Source organism: Eschrichtius robustus, chromosome 9, assembly GCF_028021215.1.
Source record: "Eschrichtius robustus isolate mEscRob2 chromosome 9, mEscRob2.pri, whole genome shotgun sequence".
Lineage (NCBI taxonomy): Eukaryota > Metazoa > Chordata > Mammalia > Artiodactyla > Eschrichtiidae > Eschrichtius > Eschrichtius robustus.
In genome coordinates this window covers 32235502-32261794 of record NC_090832.1, presented here as the reverse complement: position 1 = coordinate 32261794, position 26293 = coordinate 32235502, and the positions used below count along the sequence as shown (strand labels likewise).

The 26293-nt window shown below is 37.9% G+C and overlaps 1 protein-coding gene across 16 annotated transcripts in view; it reads right to left on the bottom strand.

Annotated features, from left to right (window-relative positions):
• EPB41L2 (erythrocyte membrane protein band 4.1 like 2) overlaps window positions 1-26293 on the bottom strand; it is a 279077-nt gene that overhangs the window by 145624 nt on the left and 107160 nt on the right. The window lies entirely within an intron of this gene.

Sequence of the window (26293 nt, the reverse complement as noted above, 5' to 3'; positions counted from 1 at the left end):
TGTTCCAAGATATTTGTAGAGTAGAAATTATGTTTTTCAATACAAGCTACACTCTTTCTCAAGAATGATTCACTCTTTAGAACAAATCTTAAAAATAGAAGGGAAAGGAACTGAGACAGTAAATGAGCTGCCTCTAAGGATTTAACCTATTTTTGCCTTGCTTTGTTGTGTTTTATTTTTTTTTTAATTGAAGAAGCTGCTATGAACAGAGATACAAAGCCTGTGACAGCCATAGAAGAAAAGCTCATTATTTAATCAATGGCAAAACATAAAGTGGTGACTCCAACTAAGATGCACGGCCCTGGGAACCCCCAACTGCAAAGTCAGGTTAGACACACGCCTCCCTGCCCTGCGTGGATATAAGCAACCCCTGGACTGAGCGTGAGAAAGGAACAAGCCAGCAGACTTGTTCATCTTCAAGATGAATGCCCTCACACTATCAAAATGTCTACTAGTTAGTTCATCCAGTGTGTGAAAATGAATGTTTCCCACACAAACATCTTTAAAAATGGAACGATATATAAAAGACATTTCAATTTCAAATCAGGACAACTCTGATAAGGGGTTTCAAAAGATAAAGTCTTCACACAAACTCAATTCAAGAGTGTGTTTCTCTCCTCTAACCTTTTCTTCCTCCTCTTGTTGAACCACAGGTAAGAAATCCATGCCTGAAGGACCTGCGAAGGAGAATCTGCAACTTTTATTATCAAACGTTTTATAGTAACTTTTTTTTATTGAAAGGTAGAATTACATTAAATAGTAGAGGGAAAAGGGAGAATGCCACACAGATTACATTATTTCAACATTTCAAGAAATGTGCTATCCACATCACTAAAGATTCAAAAAATGACTAAGTACATGTAAAACAGATATGTGTTTATGTGTCCACATATTTAAGTACATGCAAATAATAGTGTAGTAAATAAGAGTACTGGGCTCTGGATTCCAAATACCAAAGTTTTAAATACCTTTCCATTATTTATAATCTATGTGACCAGGGACAAGACACTTAACTTCTATTTGCCTGAATTTGTACATCTGTGAAATGGGGATAACAGAATATACCACAGAGGACGTGGTAAGTACTCAGTGAGTTATAATACATAATGAGAGCTTAGAACAGTGTGTGGCACATAGTAAGGGTTTAACCAATATTGGCTCTTATTATTATAAGCTGGAGAGCTTTATAACATGAAAAATGACTAACTTCACTTACATGAAATTTTGTGTTGAACTTTTAAAATGAAAGGTTCTGAATTTCAAACTATCTGGTCTGCATGCAATGATTAATCTAAATAATTAAGACTGAGTTTGGAAGTATTTTAAATTAACTTTATGAGGAGAAGGTGACTCATATCATGATTGTTACTTTCTTAAATGTGCAGTAAAATCCATTATCTCTTCTTCCTAAGAGCCTGGAGTAGATGTGAGGAGATTTGGTTGCAAACAACAGCAAAGAATATTTCAAAGGTAATCAATAATCCAAGATAGACTTCGCTTTCTCTGACATTAATTTCAACAACATTGTTCACTCCTCAATCTCCAGTGAGTAATTACCCAGCATAATAGGTGCTTGTTGAATCAACTAAAAATACAATATTACAGTGTACTCTGTGTGACATACTTCTTTTAAATGAGGTGACATTTACCCACTCAGGCTCATAGTGACTGACCATAGTTATAATTTCAGTGCCTACTTTGTAATTAGGAAGTGTCCTTATCTAAGATAACAAAGGGAGAAAACTATTACAGCTCTTGCCACATCTATCTACTTGTTCATCACACACTATGTATTTATAATGAGGTAAAAATGAGTCACAGAAGATATTCTACTACTATGAAGCAGAGATTATCTTCTTATTTAGAAAGACACTAAGAACTCAAAGGAAGCTTATATAAGAAGTTGGCATTTAATCAGATATAGTTTCCAAACAAACTTATTACTTCTAGGAAACCTCTGACTAAATGACAACTACTTTCAAATAAGCTAACTACTGAAATTGATTAGCCGTAGAAATCATGGAGAAACGTGACAGTGTCGAAGGAGATTCATGCTGGTTTATTTGGTTGTAATGCTATTTGAAATTAGGGTAAAAAGGATAGTCAAAACAACTGATGTCTATACATACAAACCTCAGTTCAAAGAGAAAAACACATTCTAACATTGGCTTACAGTCAATTTTTATTAATAAACCATACGTTCTCACTGGTTTCCATTTCAAAAATAGAAACATGCTCTCATGGACAGCATTCCCCTAAAAGATTACAACATCCGCAAAGCTCACCACCGCAATCTGGTGTTGGTACCGCTGGGCAGCAGAGGGAAGACGTGTCCGCATGGGGCTGCAGTCAGACTCAGTCCCTCCCTCATTCGACGTTGTGTAAGCTGTTTACTATTACTGGACGAGTGTGACCGTGGGCGAACCACTTAGTCTCCTTAACTGTAAGATGAGATCGCAGCTCTCTCACAGCTCACTGTGAGGGTCAAATTAACCCAGTAAGAGAGTGTATGTCAAAGTGCCACACCAAGTGCCTCGCTCAATCACAGCTGAATTCTCTTCCCAACTGTCTTTCATTAGCCCACATCTAACAAACACCAAAATATCTTCTAGATGCACAGACTGCCTCTCTATGATTCTCTCCTTCCCTTTTCCAGGAAATAGGTATTTTAAATGCTTGATAAGATCTTAACTACATGCACGTATTACTTAAGCTTCCATTCAGCATCTCCACCCTCAATGAACTCAAAGGCTGGCTGGGAAGACAAAAAAGCAACAATACTATGAGGCGTGTACTGAAAGATGCACGTACAAAGTGCATGGAGGAACACCAAGAATGGAATAGTAACAGCATCTGAGAAATACCATAGCTTTGGGTGTATGCAACTTTTCTGTTAAGCCTAAATTTATTTTTAAATAAAAAGTTAAATTACCAAAAAAAAAAAAAAAAAAATCATAGCTTCACCAAGACTGTGGCATCTGAAATGAATCTTAAACAAGGAAATGATCTTTTAAGATAAAGTAATAGCATATTCAAAAGAACTTACTTTTCACTTTGGATGTTTATAAAGTCTGACAGAACCAGTTTCTATTCAAAAGATACTGGAGGTTACAGAACGATGAACTCTCAGGTGACCGCAAGGGCTTGCCAGGCTAAAAAGCTCCACATATACTAATTATGTATCTAATATATATATCAGTTCCTATGTTAAGACATTGAGGAAAGAACCATAAATAAGACACATATGGTCTCAGGAACTTTACATTAGAATGGTAGACACAGAAAATAAAAACGAAACCTACCCCCCCTGAAAAAAAAGTCCTATGAGTCTACCCCTCTAGACTGAACTAGGTACCTGGTCCAACTTGTCCAAAGAACACTGACCAGTGGCCTATGAGATATAAGAGCTCTACCCAACGACAATGTCTTACTCTGGGGATAAAGATTACCAGATACAACCACATCTTCCTTCAGGGAGTTTAAATACAAGATAGATATACACACACACACTCGTACACACACATACTCATACATACAGAGCCACAGAGTGTGTAAACACAGAGGGAGAGCCAGTGAGAAGGCAGTATGCAGAAGCCAAGGGTATCGGGGGCAGACTTATATTTGCCAAAGTATGCTCTATTGTTCCCATTGGTCCCATGAGATGCTTCACATATACACCCAAATCCCCAAAAAAGGGAGTAGAGTGGGACAAGGAAAATTCTGCCTAATGTACACAACTACTGAGCATCAAAACTCCTATTTGCATATAAGATACCCTGAGAAGCTCTATGGTGGGAAAATAAAAAAAACTTGTTTATCATCATTCAACCTGATGTTTACCAAAATTATTTGGCTAAATAAACTACTATCTTTCTTTAATACAACACTTACTAACTTATTCCACATCAGAATTACTGATCTACAGACGCTACCTCAAGAAACGAGAGAGAGAAAAATTACCATGACATGGTCCTCAAGCAGATTTGGAGACTGTTAATAACATTATCTTTTTTATTCCAAACTGACACAAGAGAGAATTCAGTTTAAACTGGTCCAGGATTGGAGTACCCAAATGTCTGGCTAAAGCAAATGATTCCCATAGATAAAATCCCAACAATCATAATCAAAAAAATCAAAAACACACAAGGAAACCAGTTACTATTATTGACCATCAGACACGGTATCAGAATCAGTTATTCAGAGACTGAAGACAATGGAATTACCAAGTACAGAACACAAAATTAGTATGTTTCTATATGCTGAAAGAAATAAATGAATATTTTAAAATATCAAGGAAAAAGCAACTATCAAAAAGCAGATTCTTAAAAGAACCAATTAGAACATCTAGAAATAAAGCTATACTAATTAAATTATAATCCAAATGGACAGGGCTTGATAGAGTTAAAGAGAAAACCGGTGAACTGGAAGATAGATCTGAAAAAATTATCCAGAATACAGCACAGACAGATGAACACTATGAAAGAAATTCACAGACATGTAAGATAGAAGAAGCGGTCTATATATACCTCCCCAGAATTCTACATGAAGACAACAGAGTAAGGGAGAGGCAATGTTAAAAGCGTAATGGCTGATAAATGCTGAAAGTCTCAAATTAAGAAAACCCAATGGATTTCTAGCCAGATAAAATAAAACCCATTAACCTACAATCACTTTATTCCATTAAATATTTACACACATTAACATTCAAAAGATTTTGGCATGCATTATTTTAAAATAATAGACATTATAAAGCCATCAAGACAAGAAGGAAAGAAACATGAGACAGGGAATAACAAGGAGTAGAGAAAGAAAATTGTAACAGAAAACCCAGAGAAGTTATTCTTTAAAAACCTAAAACTGATCTGCCTTGTAAGCTAATTCAAAAAGGCAAACAAAATAGTACATTTCTTCTTATCTCATAAAGAAAACACATCAAATACTCAGGAGGCATATTAAATAACATACATTAAATGGACCAAGTTATTACATTTTATAAGCATTAATCTGTAATCAAACTTGCCTGAGTGTGCTGTGACAGCAATAAGACCCAGTGGCTCACAACTCTTTTTTGCCTTCATGCTGTTCGCAACTCACTCCATAAATAAAAATTCTCATCATTTGGGGAAGAGGAACCAAGACACAACTCATAATGCAAGTACATAAAAATATGTGTGTGTTTGTGGGGGGGGGGGGATTCCCCCTGGTGGCACTGGTTAGGACTCCACGCTTCCACTGCAGGGGGCACAGGTTCGATCCCTGATCAGGGAACCAAGATCCCACATGCTATGCAGTGTGGCAAAAAAAAAAAATGTATGGGGTCATGCAAGGTGAAATTGTTCCTTCTCCTCTCCCAGATTCTGTTATGTACCACCTTTCATGATAATCTTCAAGTCTCAACAGCTTCTTAGAAACATACCACAGCAGAATGGTAATAACATAGATTTGAACGCCAGCCCCACCTCTTAACAGCTGTGTAACCTCAGGCAAGTTATTTAACTTCATTTTGTCTCAGTTTCCTCTCTTTAAAATAAAAATATTCACCTTATGATGGTGATCAGAGAATTGAATGAAGTATATTTAAAGTACTTAATAAAATGTTTGGCACATTACGTGAATGCACTAAAAGGCAGCTGAAAGCACAGGACCTTTCTGGGCTGTTCTAAAATAATAATTGATTTTAAATATCATTATAAAGAGCTTTCACAGTTATTTCATCTAATCTCATTTCACAATAAGAAAACTGAGGTTGGAGACAGCTTAACTGCTCTAACTTTTCAGTCTGATTCCCTGAATTTCTTTTAAAGCAGGCATCCCCAACTGCAGGCCGCACAGCAGGAAGTAATCAGCGGGCAAGGGAGCGAAGCTTCATCTGCCGCTCCCCATTGCTTGCGTTACCACCTGAACCATCCGCCCCTGCCTCCCCGACCCTGTTCATGGAAAAATTGTCTTCCACAAAACTGGGCCCTGGTGCCAAAAAGGTTGTGGACCACTCTTTCAAAGAGCTGAATTCTTACCTGCAATATACATAAACATTAGTACTCTACATTTCTATCCAGGAAGGCAATTTTCTCCTATTATCATTCTTTTCATTTTTTATAAACAACTTGAATTCTAGTGCATGGAAGGACTACAAACACACATTTGTCAACCAAGCAGAATACACAGATATTTTGCTTTACAATGTGCACCTAAGATATCAGTATATGTAGCTGGTTCATTAGTTGTCATAGCTGCCTGTCCCAGATAAAAAGGTCTACTGACTTGCCAAGGCATACTCTAAATTTCTTTCCTACCTTTATTTCCAACTGTTGAAAGCCGACCTCTAGACCAATCTCCAAATTCTCCTCTGTGAAGCCTATTCCAAGCTCCCAATATTCATCTTTCTCCTTCAGGCACTTTATTTCACATCTATGCTGCTTACTCTTAACTTCTATTCCTTTTTTTTTTTTAACATCTTAATTGGGAGTATAATTGCTTTACAATGGTGTGTTAGTTTCTGCTGTATAACAAAGTCAATCAGCTATACATATACATATATCCCCATATCTTCTCCCTCTTGTGTCTCCCTCCCACCCTCCCTATCCCATCCCTCTAGGTGGACACAAGGCACCAAGCTGATCTCCCTGTGCTATGCAGCTGCTTCCCACTAGCTATCTATTTTACATTTGGTAGTGTATATACATCCATGCCACTCTCTCACTTGGTCCCAGCTTATCTTTCCCCCTCCCCATGTCCTCATGTCCATTCTCTACGTCTGTCTTTATTCCTGTCCTGCCCCTAAGTACTTCAGAACCATTTTTTTTAGAGTCCATATATATGTGTTAGCATACAGTACTTGTTTTGCTCTTTCTGACCTACTTCACTCTGTATGACAGTCTCTAGGTCCATCCACCTCACTACAAATAACTCAATTTCTTTTTTATGGCTGAGTAACATACCATTGAATGGATGTGCCACGTCTTCCTTATCCATTCATCTGTTGATGGACACTTAGGTTACTTCCACGTCCTGGCTACTGTAAATAGAGTTGCAATGAACATTGTGGTACATGACTCTTTTTGAATTATGGTTTTCTCTCTGCTGGGTCGTGTGGTAGTTCTATTTTTAGTTTTTTAAGGAACCTCCATACTGTTCTCCATAGTGGCTGTATCAATTTACATTTCCACCAACAGTGCAAGAGGGTTCCATTTTCTCCACACACTCCCCAGCATTTATTGTTTGTAGATTTTTTAAGGATGACCATTTTGACCAGTGTGAGGTGATAGCTCATTGCAGTTTTGATTTGCATTTCTTTCATGATTAGTGATGTTGAGCATGCTTTCATGTGTTTGTTGGCACTCTGTATATCTTCTTTGGAGAAATGTCTGTTTAGGTCTTCTGCCCAGTTTTGGATTGGGTTGTTTGTTTTTTTGATATTGAGCTGCATGAGCTGCTTGTAAATTTTGGAGACTAATCTTTTGTCAGTTGCTTCATTTGCAAATATTTTCTCCCATTCTCAGGGTTGTCTTTCCGTCTTGTTTATGGATTCCTTTGCTGTGCAAAAGCATTTAAGTTTCATTAGGTCCCATTTATTTTTGTCTTTATTTCCATTTCTCTAGGAGGTGGGTCAAAAAGAATCTTGCTGTAACTTATGTCATAGAGTGTTCTGCCTACGTTTTCCTCTAAGAGTTTTATAGTGTCTGCACTTACGTTTAGGTCTCTAATCCATTTTGAGTTTATTTTTCTGTATGGTGTTAGGGAGTGTTCTAATTTCATTCTTTTACATGTAGCTGTCCAATTCTCCCAGCACCACTTATTGAAGTGGCTGTCTTTTCTCCCTTGTATATTCCTGCCTCCTTTATCAAAGATAAGGTGACCACATGTGTGTGGATTTCTCTAGGCTCTATCCTGTTCCATTGATCTATATTTCTGTTTTTGTGCCAGTACCATACTGTCTTGATTACTGTAGCTTTGTAGTATGGCCTGAAGTCTGCGAGCCTGATTCCTCCAGGTCCGTTTTTCTTTCTCAAGATTGCTTTGGCTATTCGGGGTCTTTTGTGTTTCCATACAAATTGTGAAATTTTTTGTTCTGGTTCTGTAAAAAATGCCATTGGTAGTTTCATAGGGATTGCACTGAATCTGTAGATTGCTTTGGGTAGTAGAGTCATTTTCACAATGTTGATTCTTCCAATCCAAGAACGTGATATATCTCTCCATCTGTTTGTATCATCTTTAATTTCTTTCATCAGTGTCTTATAGTTTTCTGCATACAGGTCTTTTGTCTCCTCAGGTAGGTTTATTCCTAGGTATATTATTCTTTTTGTTGCAATGGTAAATGGGAGTGTTTCCTTAATTTCTCTTTCAGATTTTTCACCGTTAGTGTATCGGAATGCAAGAGATTTCTGTGCATTAATTTTGTATCCTGCTACTTTACCAAATTCATTGATTAGCTCTAGTAGTTTTCTGGTAACATATTTAGGATTCTCTATGTATAGTGTCATGTCATCTGCAAAGTGACAGTTGTACTTCTTCTTTTCCGATTTGGATTCCTTTTATTTCTTTTTAGTCTCTGATTGCTGTGGCTAGAACTTCCAAAACTATGTTGAATAACAGTGGTGAGAGTGGGCAAACTTGTCTTGTTCCTGATCTTAGTGGAAATAGTTTCAGTTTTTCATCATTGACAGCGATGTTGGCTGTGGGTTTGTCACATATGGCCGTTATTATGTTAACGTAAGTTCCCTCTATGCATACTTTCTGAAGGGTTTTTATCATAAATGGGTGTTGAATTTTGTCGAAAGCTTTTCCTGCATTAATTGAGATGGATGATCATATGGTTTTTCTCCTTCAATTTGTTAATATGGTGTATCACATTGATTGATTTGCATATATTGAAGAATCCTTGAATTCCTGGGATAAACCCCACTTGATCATGGTGTATGATTCTTTTAATGTGCTGTTGGATTCTGTTTGCTAGTATTTTGTTGAGGATTTTCGCATCTATGTTCATCAGTGATACTGTCCTGTAGTTTTCTTTTTTTGTGACATCTTTGTCTGGTTTTAGTATCAGGGTGATGGTGGCCTCGTAGAATGAGTTTGGGAGTGTTCCTCCCTCTACTATATTTTGGAAGAGTTTGAGAAAGATATGTGTTAGCTCTTCTGTAAATGTTTGATAGAATTCGCCTGTGAAGCCATCTGGTCCTGAGCTTTTGTTTGTTGGAAGATTTTTTTTTTTTTAATTTATTTTTGGCTGCTTTGGGTCTTTGTTGCTGTGTGCGGGCTTTCTCTAGTTGTGGTGAGTGGGGGCTACTCTTCGTTGTGTTGCGCGGGCTTCTCATTGCAGTGGTTTCCCTTGTTGCAGAGCACGGGCTCTAGGCCTGCAGGCTTCAGCACTTGTGGCATGTGAGCTCAGTAGTTGTGGCTCGCAGGCTCTAGAGCACAGGCTCAGTAGCTGTGGCACACAGGCTTCACTGCTCTGCGCCATGTGGGATCTTCCTGGACCAGGGCTCGAACCCATGTCCCTGCATTGGCAGCCAGATTCTTAACCACTGCACCACCAGGGAAGCCCTGTTGTAAGATTTTTAATCACAGTTTCAATTTCAGTGCTTGTGATTGGTTTGTTTATATTTTCTATTTCTCCCTGGTTCAGTCTCGGAAGGTTGTGCTTTTCTAAGAACTTCTCCATTTCTTCCAGGTTGTCCATTTTATTGGCATAGAGTTGCTTGTAGTAATCTCTCATGATCCTTTGTATTTCTGCAGTGCCAGTTGTTACTTCTCCTTTTTCATTTCTAATTCTGTTGATTTGAGTCTTCTCTCTTTTTTCTTGATGAGTCTGACTAATGGTTTATCAATTTTGTTTATCTTCTCAAAGAACCAGCTTTTAGTTTCATTGATCTTTGCTACTGTTTCCTTCATTTCTGTCACATTTATTTCTGATCTGATCTTTGTGATTTCTTTCCTTCTGCTACCTTTGGGGTATTTTTGTTCTTCTTTCTCTGGTTCCTTTAGGTGTAAGGTTAGATTGTTTATTTGAGATTTTTCTTGTTTCTTGAGGTAGGATTGTATTGCTATAAACTTCCCTCTTAGAACTGCTTTTGCTGCATCCCATAGGTTTTGGGTCGTCCTGTTTTCACTGTCATTTGTTTCTAGGTATTTTTTGATTTCCTCTTTGATTTCTTCAGTGATCTCTTGGTTATTAAGTAGTGTATTGTTTAGCCTCCACGTGTTTGTATTTCTTACAGATTTTTTCCTGTAATTGATATCTAGTCTCATAGCATTGTGGTCAGAAAAGATACTTGATACGATCTCAATTTTCTTAAATTTACCAAGGCTTGATATGTAACCCAAGATATGATCTATCCTGGAGAATGCTGCATGAGCACTTGAGAGGAAAGTGTATTCTGTTGTTTTTGGATGGAATGTCCTATAAATATCAATTAAATCCATCTTGTCTAATGTGTCTTTTAAAGCTTGGGTTTCCTTATTTATTTTCATTTTGGATGATGTGTCCATTGGTGAAAGTGCGGTGTTAAGGTCCCCTACTGTTGTTGTGTTACTGTTGATTTCCCCTTTTATGGCTGTTAGCATTTGCCTTATATACTGAGGTGCTCCTGTGTTAGGTGCATGAATATTTACAATTGTTATATCTTCTTCTTGGATTGATCCCTTGATGATTATGTAGTGTCCCTCTTTGTCTCTTGTAATGTCTTTATTTTAAAGTCTATTTTGTCTGATAGGAGAATTGCTACTCCAGCTTTCTTTTGATTTCCATTTGCATGGAATCTTTTTCCATCCCCTCACTTTCAGTCGATACGTGGCCCTAGGTCTGAAGTGGGTCTCTTGTAGACAGCATATATACAGGTCTTGTTTTTGTATCCATTCAGCCAGTCTACGTCTTTTGGTTGGAGCATTTAATCCATTTACATTTAAGGTAGTTATCGATATGTACGTTCCTATTACCATTTTCTTAATTGTTTTATAGGTCTTTCTTCTCTTGTATTCCAGCCTAGAGAAGTTCCTTTAGCATTTGTTGTAAAGCTGGTTTGGTGGTGCTGAAGTCTCTTAGCTTTTGCTTGTCTGTAAAGGTTTTAATTTCTCCATCGAATCTGAATGAGATCCTTGCTGGGTAGAGTAATCTTGGTTGTAGGTTTTTCCCTTTCATCACTTTAAATATGTCCTGTCACTCCCTTCTGGCTTGAAGAGTTTCTGCTGAAAGATCAGCTGTTTACCTTATGAGGATTCCCTTGTATGTTATTTGTTGCTTTTCGCTTTCTGCTTTTAATATTTTTTCTTTGTATTTTACAATTTTTGATAGTTTGATTAATATGTGTCTTGGTGTGTTTCTCCTTGGACTTATCCTGTATGGGACTCTCTGTGCTTCCTGGACTTGAGTATTTCTTTTCCCATGTTAGGGAAGTTTTCAATGATAATCTCTTCAATATTTTCTAAGACCTTTTCTTTTTCTCTTCTTATTCTGGGACCCCTATAATTCGAATGTTGGTTCATTTAATTTTGTCCCAGACGTCTCTGAGCCTGTCCTCAATTCTGTTGTTTTTTCATTGTTCTGCTCTATGGTAGTTATTTCCACTATTTTACCTCCCAGGTCAGTTATCCATTTTTCTGCCTCAGTTATTCTGCCACTGATTTCTTCTAGAGAATTTTTAATTTCATTTATTCTGTTGTTCATCATTGTTTGCTCTTTAGTTCTTCTAGATCCTTGTTAAACGTTTCTTGTATTTTCTCCATTCTACTTCTAAGATTTTGGATCATCTTTACTATCATTCCTCTGAATTCCTTTTCAGGTAGACTGCCTATTTCCTCTTCATTTGTTTGGTCTGGTGGGTTTTTACCTTGCTTCTTCATCTTCTGCATATTTCTCTGTCTTCTCATTTTGTTTAACTTACTGTGTTGGGGTCTCCTATTCACAGGCTGTAGGTTCGTAGTTCCCATTGTTTTTGGTGTCTGCTCCCAATGGGTGAGGTTGGTTCAGTGTCTTGTGTAGGCTTCCTGGTGGAGGGGACTGGTGCCTGTGTTCTGGTGGTGGGGCTGGATCTTGTCTTTCTGGTGGTCAGGACCGCATCCGGTGTTGTGTTTTGGGGTGTCTGTGAACTTATTATGATTTTAGGCAGCCTCTCTGCTAATGGGTGGGGTTGTGTTCCTGTCTTGCTAGTTGTTTGGCATGGGGCATCCAGCACTGAAGCGTGCTGGCCTTTGGGTGGAGCTGGGTCTTAGCGTTGAGACGGAGATCTCTGTAAGAGCTCTCACCGTTTGATATTATGTGAGGCTGTAAGGTCTCTGGTGGACCAGTGTCCTGAACTCGGCTCTCCCACCTCAGAGGCTCAGGCCTGACACATGGCCGGAGCACCAAGCCTCTGTCAGCCACACAGCTGCTAGAGCTGAAGGGCTCCTGCAGAGGCGGGGGTGTGGGGAAGGGGTGGCTGGGGCTCATCGCGGGGACAAGGACACTGGCAGCAGAAGTTCTGGGAAGTACTCCTTGGTGTGAGCCCTCCTAGAGTCCGCCATTAGCCCCACCAAAGGGACTGTCAGGTTCTACTCCTTTTGATACTTACTACTTTTGAAGACTGGATTCTTTAAGCTAAAGTATGTCTGACTCATTTTAATGTCTCCTACAGCAGTACCTCATTGATTCACTTCACTCACTCGTAGGCCAAAAGATACGCTGGATGCAACGGCTTGGTGCTATAATGCCAGCCAAAAAGTTGGCAGAGTTGAGTCTAGAAATCAGGTCTTCTGGCTCCCAGTCTTATGCAATTCCCTGGCTCTAGCTCACAGACTACCAACCCACAGATATTCAAGGAACTAAGCCAAACACACACTGCCAACTAGATTCTAGAAGAAGAACAGCCAGAGTCCTGTATTTTATTTTCACAATTCTACATTGTACTTAGACTCTTCCTTAGTAATTAGAGCATTTCCAAATACTTCTTGGGAACTAGAGGAAAGACGTCAGCAGAAAAGCCAATCTGCCCCTTTCTCTTAAGAGCTGACCATGAACCACCTTTATGCAAAAGGGGACAGTGGGATTTTGCAGTCTTTACACATTCCTGCCCTAAGACATCAGTCGCTGTTATTTCTTCTTGCTATCTGAAGCATGCCTTTGCTTTATATCCCATCTTACACTAGAATCTTTATAGAGTACAAACCGTGTTCATCCCTATTCTGATAACGTAGGACCAGTTAATTAAACAATTAAAACCATACAACAGTTAATCAACTTGCCAAGTACACTTCAAAAAGAAATCTTACCTTCTATATTAAATGCCAACAAGCTTTACAATCTACTTTGCCCCTGTCTGCCTCTCCCTAACCTCACTTACACCACTGAACAGTAGTATAAAATCAATGGGTTGAAATTTTCAACAAGAAAACAAAACAGAGACAAAACAAGATAATTTAGGTGGATTTAATATATATTATTCAAGGATCGGAAGGCTAGCTTTGGGGAACTTTCTTTGGGAGGGGTTGGGGAGGAGAGCAATTTATAGCAAACCGAGGGGAAGAAAGGCAGCCTGGAATCTGAGACGCTGAGCGAAGTTCCCCGTGCCTGTGCTGTTATTTGTGGCATTCATTATTGAGGCCAAAACATGACATTTCTGGAGGCCTCTCAACTTGGAGGAATTTGTGCAACTGCTTACCCGGCGGATTGCAGTCAACACCACACACCACTGGCGTTTTATAAAACACCATCACTGTCTCCGTGTAGGCCCCTCTACACTGCACTTATTGTGCACTGAGAAGACAGTGCTGGGAAGCGTACAATGCGATCCATACATCACAGCCCTTGAGCTATGTATTTCGCGCTAGCTCTGAACTACACTGTGCAAGTATAAAAGGCCAAGGAAAGAAAGGTATGCACAGAGCAAACACAACAACTGAGACACTGTCATGGGAGGTGGAGGAAATCAAAGATAACCAAACAGAAGGGGAAAGGAGTGTCTTAAAAAGTCTCAGGGCATCATTTATCGGATCATTCTTTTCCTACCAATCTGAATGACACACCTCTGTCCCAAAGTTCATTCAAATCCTGGCAAAAAGGAAGAAAGAAACCACATCCAATGATTGTGTATATGTGTATTCAAAATGTAACTCCAGAAGTAAATGAGACATTTATAATAAAGGAAGATTTTAAAGTTCCCTGATCATTATTAAGTTTGAAAAAAGTGTATTATATAAAAAATATATAAACGTACACACGTATAGTATATATATAAATAAATGTGTATATATATACACATACACATGTATACACACACACACATACCTATTGTTTTTTCTTTGAGTAGTTGAAAAAAAATTTCCAAACTTAATTTTCATTAACGATCAGGAAAAATTTGTATATATGTATATCAATAGATAGACCGACAGACAGGCATGCATTATCAAAATTACATAAGCATGTAGGTTTCTTAAAAGACACTACCAAGAATGATAAGCAGAAATCTTTCTTATATAGTATTCCTTCAAGACCAGCCTCTAAAAGAAGAGGGAAGAAAAAGAAAAATCCTCTCATAGTTCATTACAGACTCTCTATTTCTTTCCATTCCACAGGATTCAAGGAATTATGCTTCAACACTGAGGAAATTCTGCAGTGTTGTTGACATGAATGACATAAAATACTATTCAATATAGTTTTAGGTGCTAGAAATAAAAATTAAAAAGCTGCTACAAAACGAAACACACACTAGACCAGAACGCACCGCACAATACCCTCCAGTAACTGTGTCCTGCAATAATATTAAAGGAAACCCTAGTGTAGCTAGATGCATACATGCTCACCTTTAATAAAATCACATGCATACCTTAATTAACTCCTGAAGAACAGAGGAGCTTGCCTTTCTTCTATATTATAAAACCCTATTTCATGAGCTCAGTGATTCCCATTCTATCCAAGTCTAAATGCAGTATTGAGATGGCATGCTTTTCTACCCCAGTCTGCTGGTGTTTGAAATGTTTCATAATTCTTAACTGAGTACGCAATTCATCTCATAAGCAACCAGGTAAGTTTAGATCGCAAACAAGATAGAAAAATATGTTTCATCTTTATGGTATACGGAAAATGGCAAACAAATGTTAATTTTATTTTTAATAAATAAAATATCAAACTTTTACTCTTTCATCCATAGCCACAACCTTTATTTCTAAGGTGGTTATAGTTTTTATTTTCCACAAACCAGAGGTTTTCATCTGTTTTCAGGACACAAGAATCAGCTAGCTAACCAAAGGGTGTCCTCTTGGAGGACTTCTATCTCCAGCTGCAGGACCGGCCTGCCGACGGCTATTCCAGAAGCCAAGTCTACTCCTCTCACCAATATGCTCGCTCCAGGGTAATCTGAAAGCCAAGCTCTGGAATGGAGCTTCAGAAAAATCTCACACAACCTCCAGAGCGATGGATCGTGAAGCTTGTTAAGCAAACTATTTATCGATGAAATGTAAATATCCACACACACATTTTACACAAGGAATTATACTTATTTTTTCGCTTTAACTAAACGATAAGGAATAATAAACACCTCTGTCAGTTCTAATATGTGTCGGTTGCTCAGCTGTTCATAAAATGCGGTCCCTTAAATGCCTTCCTTTGGTAATAAAAGTTTAATGTAATGGTATTGTAGCATATGAGGAAAAATCATCTAAATCTTCATTTGCTCTAAGCGAACAGCTGCCAAATAGCCTGCAATTTCTCAGATGCAAAATCCAACTATATTTCTATTCCTACAGCTTAAAGCATATAAATTGATCTTTGATGTTGTTTTCTTAATCCAGCTGGCTACGGCCAATGTTTCTCTTCTGACTCTCCAACAAGAGGGTTAAGTCCTTGGACAGTAGAGATGGGTTTATTCAAAATTTTCAATATAAAGTGTACTGTTTTTAAATCTTGTTTTTCCTCCTGCTTATAAAAATACTAACGTTTGATTTTTGAATCGAAGCAAGTTCTTTTAATTACAAAGTGAACGTGATTATTTAAGTGGTATATGTTTATATTATGGACCTTCCAAGTCACTAAATTATTGATAAAATATAATAGCAAGATATTGAGAATTCATCCAAGGCAAAGGACGTTAGCATTTTCATCAAACGTTCAAGAAAAATAGTAAGATCCTGAGAAAAAATATAGTCAGGAGTTTAAAATATCATGATGATAATAATTGCACCTAATATTCATCAAGCCCTTACTATATGTTGGGCATTGCTCAAAGCAAACCAGAACCAGACAAATTCAGCCAGACAGACACTTAATAAGACTTCCTGCAGTCTTACTGTAGGAGCTCTACTCCACTCACTTCCCTACCACTAGGGGAAAATTCCCCACCAGCCATGTTCATATTTCAAGGAGGAGTTAATTGATCAATTCACCATATACCTGGGGAGCAGGTGCTCTGCCAGGGAGTGCCTTGGTAGGCAGCATGTTATGGCCTCTCAAAGCAGTTTTTAAGTCTGGCTGCACAGATGCTCAAGTCCAGCATCAGACCCACTGAATCAGAATCTTCAAAGATAGCACCTGGGCATCTGTATTTTTTTTAATTTTTGTATTAGACTTTATTTTGTAGAGCAGTTTTAGCTTCACAGGAAAATTGAGCAAAGGATCCAAAGATTTCCCATATACCCTCTACCCCCCCCACGTGCACGGCCTCCCGAATTATCAGCATCCCCCACAGAGCAGTACATTTGTTACAACTGATGAACCTACACTGACACATCATAATCACCCCAAGTCCATAGTTTACATTAGGGCTCACTTTTGGTCTTGTATATTCTATGGGTTTGGACAAATGTATGATGACGTGTCTCCACCATTACAGTATCCTACAGAATAGTTTCACTGCCCTAAAAAAAAAAAAAAAAAAAAAAAAAAAAAGCCTCTGTGCTCTTGTATTTTCAAAAAGCTTAACCAAGGATTCTGACCATGAGGCAAGGCTGATACCAAAGTCGGCAAACAGATTCCCTCTCCCATGGTAAGACTACTTGCTCTCACACTCAAGTCCATCAGCTTTCTGTTTTCAGTCCGGCCAGGCACCATCCAAAGGAGCATACTCACCTTTTGCCCCTTTCAAAGACCCAGACACAAAAGCCAGGACCCAACACACTAACTGATACATCAATTGCTCAACTTTTCACTTAAAATCCTTTTTAAAAGACTGTTTCATATAGCCCGATAACATAAAATTTATCTGACAATCTTTAATGACAACTGTATTTGAGACTACCTTCGAGAAAGAAATCACAAGGTAGAAAAACACAAGACACCTGTTTGACTACAGATCTTATCACAGATCAGGCCCAATGAAACTATTCTTACCTCTACTGGCCAGGAGTGTTTCAAGTATTTTTTAACAACTGACCAAAGTGGAAGTCAAGTTGTAACGCAGAAAAATCTTAATCACTTAAATATTTACTTTATTACTTTATTATTATTTTAAAACAGAGGCAAACAGGATCTGATACAAAGAAAGAGGTCTTGAAAAGGTTCTTAAGAAATAACAGTAATTTCCTTATACCTCACCACCTGAATTTCTGATTCTTGAACTCAATGACAAGCAACTTCTGGGTAATCTGAGGAAAAAAAGTACATTTCATTTTGAGATATCTCAATTTTTAAACAATGATCTGAGGCAGCAGTCTTTCTATTCAGCTTGACATTTTTTTCCCAGGTAATAAAAGTTTTTCATTCCCGGTAGACGACTAACAAACTAAAGTAAAACAAAAGACAAAGTGGCAAGGTTTTTGTTAACCATGGGCAAGTAGGGAGCAACAGATGAGTCTTCAAGACTTTGCCTGACTTAAAACACACACAAAGCAACTACTTCAACTACATAAGAAGAAAAAGTGTGAGGCATCAGAAACATGGAGGTTCAGAAGCAAGAAAGTTAGGGAGCATTTGGGTATGCCTCCCCAAAAGGCCACCTTACCAGCAGTATGTCCACCTGATCCAAAGGCCAAAAACCCAGCCCTCTACCGCCCTCACAAACTGCTTTCATTTTTTCATTTCCCTTGGCTTCCTGAGTGAAACTCTACCACTTATGATTCTTTAGCGTGAACAGGCTTCTGTTAAAATGCAAATACCTCCTAGAAGGCAAATACAAGTAATCACCCACACAGGAGTCCTTCACTCAGATTGCAGATCCTCTCATTATTTAGGTGAGGATCGGCTACGTTTGAGAAATTAGAGGAATTCTAATTCTGGACAGAGAAAAAGTAAGCAGGAAGCATCGGACATTTTTTGTATTATGATACTACAAAAGAGTAACAGAATATCATCATGGAACTAGGAACAAGAAAGTCTAGGGAAAAAAGCAACAAGAAATAGGAGAAGAATATGAAAAAAAAAAAAAAGGGGATTTTAAATTTTGGCCTGAATTAGAAAAGTGGGGTAGAAATTCTGTCTTTATCCACCTGCTCCAAGATTTAGCACCCAGAACTCAGTTCAAAAACTTTATAGACTTTTACAAATCGACTTGAAAGTCTAATCATTTGTGCCTTATCTCCATGGGAAAACATACTCTCCAAATAACTTACTGACGTATACATATATATAACCTGTTCATAAGCTGGAAATGTCCTTTATAATGCTTCTCTGCACATATGTATTCACATATCCAGATGGTCACCTCAAAGCTCTCCTATATTACTTCTGCCATAAAATGCAGCGTGACGTGTGACAGACAGCTACTTGAAATTCAGAATCTTTTCCAACAGAAATAATATTTTTACATGGTAAATGGGTTTCAGGCCAATCATTCCCCTTCCCAACTTCAACTCCCATCCCCACACCTATTAGGTCAGTAACATGCCCAAATGTAAATACTAAGGTCCATCATAAGTTTTCCAGCAGAATTTGGAGTTAGTTTAACATTTACTGGGAAACCTAAGTAAAAATCAATACGTGATAGATGAAATAATCTGACTGCAGGAGACCCAGGAATAAAAGGTCTAAAATGTTAGGGGAAGAAAGGGTAGGTGGTTGAGTGTATGTATATGTATCCAACAAATGTACAGATCCAACGAGGCTTCCTGAAGGGGGAGGAATAGGGAGAACTAAAAGTGGGAAGTTAGCAGTATCACTAGGAAGAAGGGTAACCTGGCCTGAAAGCACAATTATTCTTGACCTGCTGGCAGATGTATTCACCCTCCACTGTGGCTTTCGATCAAGCAACAGGAGGCCAAAGACACCTGTTAGGGCTTCCCTGGTGGCGCAGTGGTTGAGAATCTGCCTGCTAATGCAGGGGACACGGGTTCGGGCCCTGGTCTGGGAAGATCCCACGTGCCGCGGAGCGACTGGGCCCGTGAGCCACAACTACTGAGCCTGCGCGACTGGAGCCTGTGCTCCGCAACAAGAGAGGCCGCGATAGTGAGAGGCCCGTGCACCGCGATGAAGAGTGGCCCCCACTTGCCGCAACTAGAGAAAGCCCTCGCACAGAAACGAAGACCCAACACAGCTAAAAATAAATAAATTAAATTAAATTAAATTTTTAAAAAAGATAGCATCATGTAATGGCAATTCTATAAATCTAGGTTTTTGGAAGTGATTTCAACGGAAGACCTGTCTCAAAAGAAATTAAGAAATAAAAGTCTGGAATAAATCTCTTAAAAAAAAAAAAAAAAAGACACCTGTTACTATGTTGATATAATACCCCTTGCTCTGAATTTCATGCTCACAAAGATATCCTGAGATTTAGCACCATCTGACAACTTTCTTATTATGAAGGAAAGAATTAAATGACCAATAAATCTAAATGTTTCATTCTTCCTGGCAGTTATCTCTCACTGTAAATTCATTTCCTGGAATTCTTATGTCTACATTTATAGAACTGGTCAGCAAGGGCAGTTTTCCCCTGCCTGACTGACTCGGGCACAGTGAATAGAGTTAACGTACATCCCAATGCTGAGCATCACACCCTGCACAGTGAAATTCTCCCAAGTCCGATCTTGTTGAAGAACCAACCCCGCCTCCACCAACATTATCACCAATGCTTGGTCCAGAAATGTTTGATGAACAAAGCCACAAACTTTACATAATACATAGCTTAGGACCCAAACCAAGTGGATAAGAACTAAACTATACCTATTAATTGCAAAAAACAAAATAACATATGTTAAGCAGAACAGCATTTCCATCCATTCTTCTCCTATGACCTACCTCTGCTCTGCCCAATTAAACACACATGCAAAACAAAATGGACTATCTAGACACCGGCAGGAAATAGTGAACCAAGAAAATGAAAACTAACAAAAAGCATCTGTAAGAAAACAACGAACAATGTCAAAACAGATGCTACTAAAGCTACCACAACCAATTAAAAGTCTTGTTATAATGAGATATCCAGAAAACGTCCTGGCTATATTGAGGGAGAGGGCCCACTTCACTTTATCCTAGTGACAAAACAGGCTCAGTGTCCAGATTTTCCTAAGTAGAAAGTGGACTTCTAATTAAAGATGGTAGATTGAAAATACACATTTAGCTCTGCTCCCTATGGAAGCTATTCTAAAATGAGGTGGTTAAGTGCACACATGAGCACAACACGCACATATTCTTTTCCCCCCCTGACAATGGAAAGCGAGAAAGAGAATGGAATCAGTGCCAACAAAATTTTGGAAAGCAGACTGGAAAAGGGTAAACAATAGAGTCCATGCATTTTTTTTATATTTTATGTTTACTTTGCAACCTCTCCTATGGGTGGGAGCCCACCTCTTCTTAACGTTTAGCAGAAGTGAAGAGATTAATCCATTTGAACCCCAATGGTATTCTGGCTTTGCAAGAGGAGAGGATTCCTAGTTAAAGCCAAGCCACGCAAAGCCTGGGCCAAAACTGACAGCGCTGGCCAGCATGGTTTGCTCCTAACAGAGTTTACATTTTATTATGCTATCCTTGACATATAAGGAAGTAGGCATTCAAGCCTTTTCTTATAACCCAAAATTTCTGCTTGGATTTTACTATTTAACCATTTTCAAATGAAAAATGTACTAGGCTAAGTATTGCCGAGTTTTCCTAAGTACATCATTCTTCGAAGTCTAAGAGTTCCTTTCTCCTCAATGAAGATTTGCTTACCAACTCCAGCCCATAATAACTTGGCACTTCTGCACTTTTATCTAAACCATAAACAGTATTTTATCAACTATATGCATATTCTTGTTTCATAGGTAAAGTTTACCTCTGAAAGTAAAATCTATACTCAATTTAAGAGGACAAATTATACCTCATACTTTTCTCTTTATCTTCTCAGACAGGAAACAAATCAATATTGGGGCACAAAAATTACTTCTAAACTCACAATATATATTTAAATGAATACTATTTTGAGGCCAAATTCATAAAATACTGTGGAAATATAACTTCTTTAACTTTCTATTTTTCTTAAAAATTATATACCATCACTAATGAAGGTCAGTAACCAGTCACTAAAGTAATTTTTAAGAAGTGAAACTCCACATTCTTTTCGTCCAGCTTTTTCTCTTATTCACTTTGAACAGCAAAACTGGGAATAAATCTGGGAAAACTATAACCTCTTAAAAAACAGCAGTGACTAAAACTGTTAGATTATATAAAGAGGCTGGTATCAAACTTCTAGCCAGATGAGCACACCAAATTTTTCTAAGTATCTTTTTAAGAAACTGCCAAATACCATTTCCTTTAAAACTTATGTAAAAAACCATAAGCAGCAAATCTCTGTAGGCTAGCAGATTCTCTGTAAACTATTTGCCTACGGTGACTTTTGACATTTGATTCAGACAAGCTTTCTGTGCTATAGAAGAAAAGCTTATTAGAGTGTTCCTATTTGATTCACTTTAAATTGCTGCTGACAAATATAGAAAGAGATCAATGAATATAATAAACAGATCATAATAAGACTCAAATTCTTTCCTATGTTAATAACTAGATAATGCACAAAACTAGACAACTCAAAACAGGTTAAAATGGCATATTCTGCAAATATAGCACACAGTTATGAAACGTAGTTCAGTTAGTAGTTTTGAGGCTGTCTCTCTAGAATTAAAAGAAGAATAATATTCCTAATCATAACAGAGTTGATGTGAAACTCTGTTGCAGAATATAACAAATATAAAAATAGGAATCTGACAGATCATTTTTCAGTACTTTAATCATTTAGCCACCTTGCATGAAGAAACTTTTTCTGACTAATCCAGTGCTTTTTATAGACTGTATTTTATTATGTTATATTGCATTTGATCCCTTTAAGATTCAAACGTTAGCATATTATATTAAAGTGCTGTAAATAGGGATGATAAATTCTGTACATGTTTCCACTAGGCCACAGAGTCTTGATCCCGCTGTGGAAAGGATGGATGGAAAGAATGGCCCCAGCTTGAGCTTCCGTGAAATAAATTCAACAACGCTCACAGGTAAAGGCAAGATTCTCAAATTTCTGTTCCCCCATTCAAGCTCCTGCACACAATCTCCATAGAAACCTTGGTGGGGGGGAATAGGGAGATAGGATCAAGGAGGAGAATATTTGGCAAAATTTCCTAATGGTTGAGAAATAAAAACTGTCAGAAACATCTTTAATTTGCTCAGGAGAAGACTGGAAAAGAGACTGGAAATAAAACAGTAATGAAAACAGAGGGATTCCCAGCGGAAGGGGTTTAACAAAAGATACTTTGTTTCTTGTTGAATGAAAGAAAAATAAAATTACATCTCATTTGATGAACTCTGAAAAGCAGTTAAAATTTTTTTAATACCTACTTATGTTAGAGAGCAGGAAAACATTATCTGAACAGATTTTAAAGTACAAATTTTATTCTGAAAATGACTTTCCCCACTATTTCAAATATTATTCAACCTTCAAATAATTTTCATTCCAAAACAGGAAAAAAAATTCAAAGATCTGCTGCCTGTTCTACTATCACCCTCAGGTGAGAGTAAAACTTAAGTAGTAAATTACTGAGGCGTCAGCTTGCCTGGCAGCATGTGTGAGAAAGGGGCAGGCAGAGATCGATGCTGCCTTCAAAATTATGTCAGGATGGTTATTCATAGTGAGAAGTTACTTTCAAGTGTCAATTTAATGCTTTCAAAAACCACTGATGCAAGGGCAAAAACGGCAATCCGCAGATTTTGAAACCAAAAGTGGGAAGGAGAACCAATGTGGTTGAATTCTTGACTGCTGAAAAATTAAAACCATATCATTCTTTAGTTTGCTCAAGAGAAAAGAGGAGCATTAGAGAAAAAGAGGCAGGGAGTAAGGTGTTAATTATACTCTCCTCTCCAAGCCCAGCCTACACCCAGCCAGCCAGCAGCCATCTGACCTGTGGCAGCTCAGATTTGTGTGAAAGAACTCTTAGGCTTCTGGGAGTCTACATTCTCTCTATGCTGTGAGATCCTGAAGGGCCAAGACCACTCCTTATCCACTTCTGCATCGCTCTCACGCCTCGTCAGTTCACAGCCTTTATAGAAATTTAATAAATCATTTTCATTTATTTAAACCCATGAAGTGTTTCTACAAAAAGTTAGCCTACTGTTTCTAAGCACTTAAAAAGCAGGGCAGCTGTGGATAGACGTAGTAATATGAGAGGGTGGAGGATTACACACACACACACACACACACACACACACACACGCACACACAAATCTTTCTTTTCTAACTGGAAAGGATGGAGAGAAGAACTAGGAACACAAACAAGCAAACACAATCATTTAGCTTAGATAAGGATAAAAGTTTTATACACATAGGAGAAAGCAGAGAGAAATCAACAATTAACTTTTTATGAGTAGTGCTAAAGGCACAGTCCTGCATTGATGCCCTATGGGGAGAGAGAAGAAAGTTCTTTTTCTCAAGGAACTAACAATCCAGGTGAAGAAACAACATAAGCATGAGAAAAATCAAACAATAATACAAGAGTTTAGCTGTTGTTCAACACAACAATACAAGAGACTCTCACAAGGCAGCACATGATTAATTGTCCAATGACTGGTGAAAACAAGTTCAGAGGAAGAAAAAACCTCCAGACAGCTGGATTTAAGTTGGACATTAAAAGATTGGGGGGAATCGTGTGGATGGGGAAATTGGAATGGCAGAGATGATCTGATCAGAAACTTGAGGAAAGAAAGGACAGACAATTCAGTGCCTTATTAGAAGACCAATTTGGCTGGCAAGGGAAAACACAGAAAATCCTATAGTAATCGATCAAAAGACATCCTGAGGTCATACGCAACAGCGTCCTGAATGCCCAGCTAATGAGTCTGCTCTGCTCCTGTGAACCCCTCAATGTTCTTCAAGCTGGACCAAAGTATTCAACCACTCACATGGCATGGCAGCCTTTTCCCATTTACTAAACAAAAATTACATTATTGGATAGAATTATCACCTTAAATTCCTTTTTGAGCTAAAGGAACAAATGGACAGTTAACCAGAGACATTCCATCTGGACCTATGTCACTGGAATTTTAAATGGCATATAATATATGCCAATTAAATTGTTCACAGTTCTATTTAAATCATATTTAAATCTAACGCTATTTTGCAGGAGTTTAGAGGGCCACAACTTCCAGATCCTCTACAAGATGTAGACAGTTAAAACTATTTAACTCGTAAACCTAGTAAGGGTCGATTATATAGAAGTCTAAAAGAACAGCCTTGGAGGGTGACAGTAGACATAAACAATCAAGTAAGTACATAAAACACTCAAAAGCAATGATAACAAATTGGATTCCTGAGGCCAGTACTCTACACAAGAAAGGCAAGAAGACCTTGACACATTCTACTGCCTGATAAACAGTTTTATCAACAGAACACTGACGAAGAGCGCCTACATTCTGACAGCCTTATTCATAGCACTGAGAAAAAATGGCACTGACATTCCTGTGTGGGCAGGAACAATGCCCTCAATTCTCAGACAAAATCAACACGTGGGAAAAACTTTCAGATGCCAGAGGAAAATGTGAGCAACTCTAACTCAGAATGCACATTCACTCATGCTTCCGAAGTCTTACAGGAACTTTCACATTTATTTTCAGACTTTAAAAATATATATACAGACTTATCAGCTGTAGTAAAGCCAGCTCAATCCTAGAAATAGAGGAAGCAAATATTTTCATTCTTACTTTGCAATCTGAGAATAGAAGGAAAAAGAGGAAGTGACTTCCCCAAGACATCCAAAGAGTCAAAAGAAAAGTAAACACAGATCTCCTGACTTTATATCCATGGCACCAACTAAATCTTACTGTATTTTTCCTTAGAGGAAGGAGCCCTGCTGTTTTAACACATGGAGTATGTAAATGACTTCAGTGGCAATATCACAAGAGTCCTCCTATAGCAGAGTCCCTGGAACAAGTATGCAAAATCCAGGAGACTCCCAAAAATTCTTTACCATTAAATTCTGGTACCAAAGAGGCTTGTCACATACCATTGCATATCTCAATGAGATAAAAATAGACATATCAGAGAGTAGAAATTATAAATTTTCTTCATTAAAAACAATAATCTTCAAAGTAAAGACTTTTTTTTCAAAAAATATTTGAGATCTCAGTTTATTATCGAGATGACAGACTAGTATACAAGTGTAAATTGTAATTTTTACTAACTTTAATGAAAAAATACTTCACACAAAGATTTGGAACAAATGCACAAAGAGACTCGGCCTTGCGTCAAAATTAATGCATGGCTTAGCAATAAACCTACTGTTACATAAGCCAGAAATAACATTAAAGTCAAGCCATTTCCATATTGTTTTTGTACTTAACTAAAACCATTCTCCAAAAATGCACCATTATCCAATATTTATGCTCATAAATACTGTGTGTGAAGCAATTTTTATGCACTTAGTATTAATATATACTCTCTTTCTTCAAAAGAATGCAGACTTCAAAGATAACAGTTTTGAAAACGATGTTGCCATGGCTCCCTGGGCAGTTTTCTCCACTTAATTCCTGAGGTTCAAGAATAGGTTTAGATGGCCCATGGGAGCAAGAATGTAGAAACAGAGAGCCAGGAAAGGGCAGGGGGCTGGGGGGAGGATAAAAAAGGATATATGGAGATCGATCTATCTATTTTAAGGGAATAATCTGTGAAGCAGAGATGATATTAAGACACCAAATAAATAAAAATATCCCGAAGAATTGTGTTTGATTTAAAAAAAATTATTCAGTTAATACAGTAACACTGACATTAAATGGTATAAAAAGGGTATTTTTGTTGACCAAAGGTACTGACAGATAACAAAAACAGGAATCTGCCTAACTTTCCCAATGCGCTAATCACATCGATAAAACCATATCTATAAAAACCACTGGTGTGTAGCGTAACCAAGGCAGTGGATAAAAAAAGTCCCCCTTAAATTACTGCAGCCA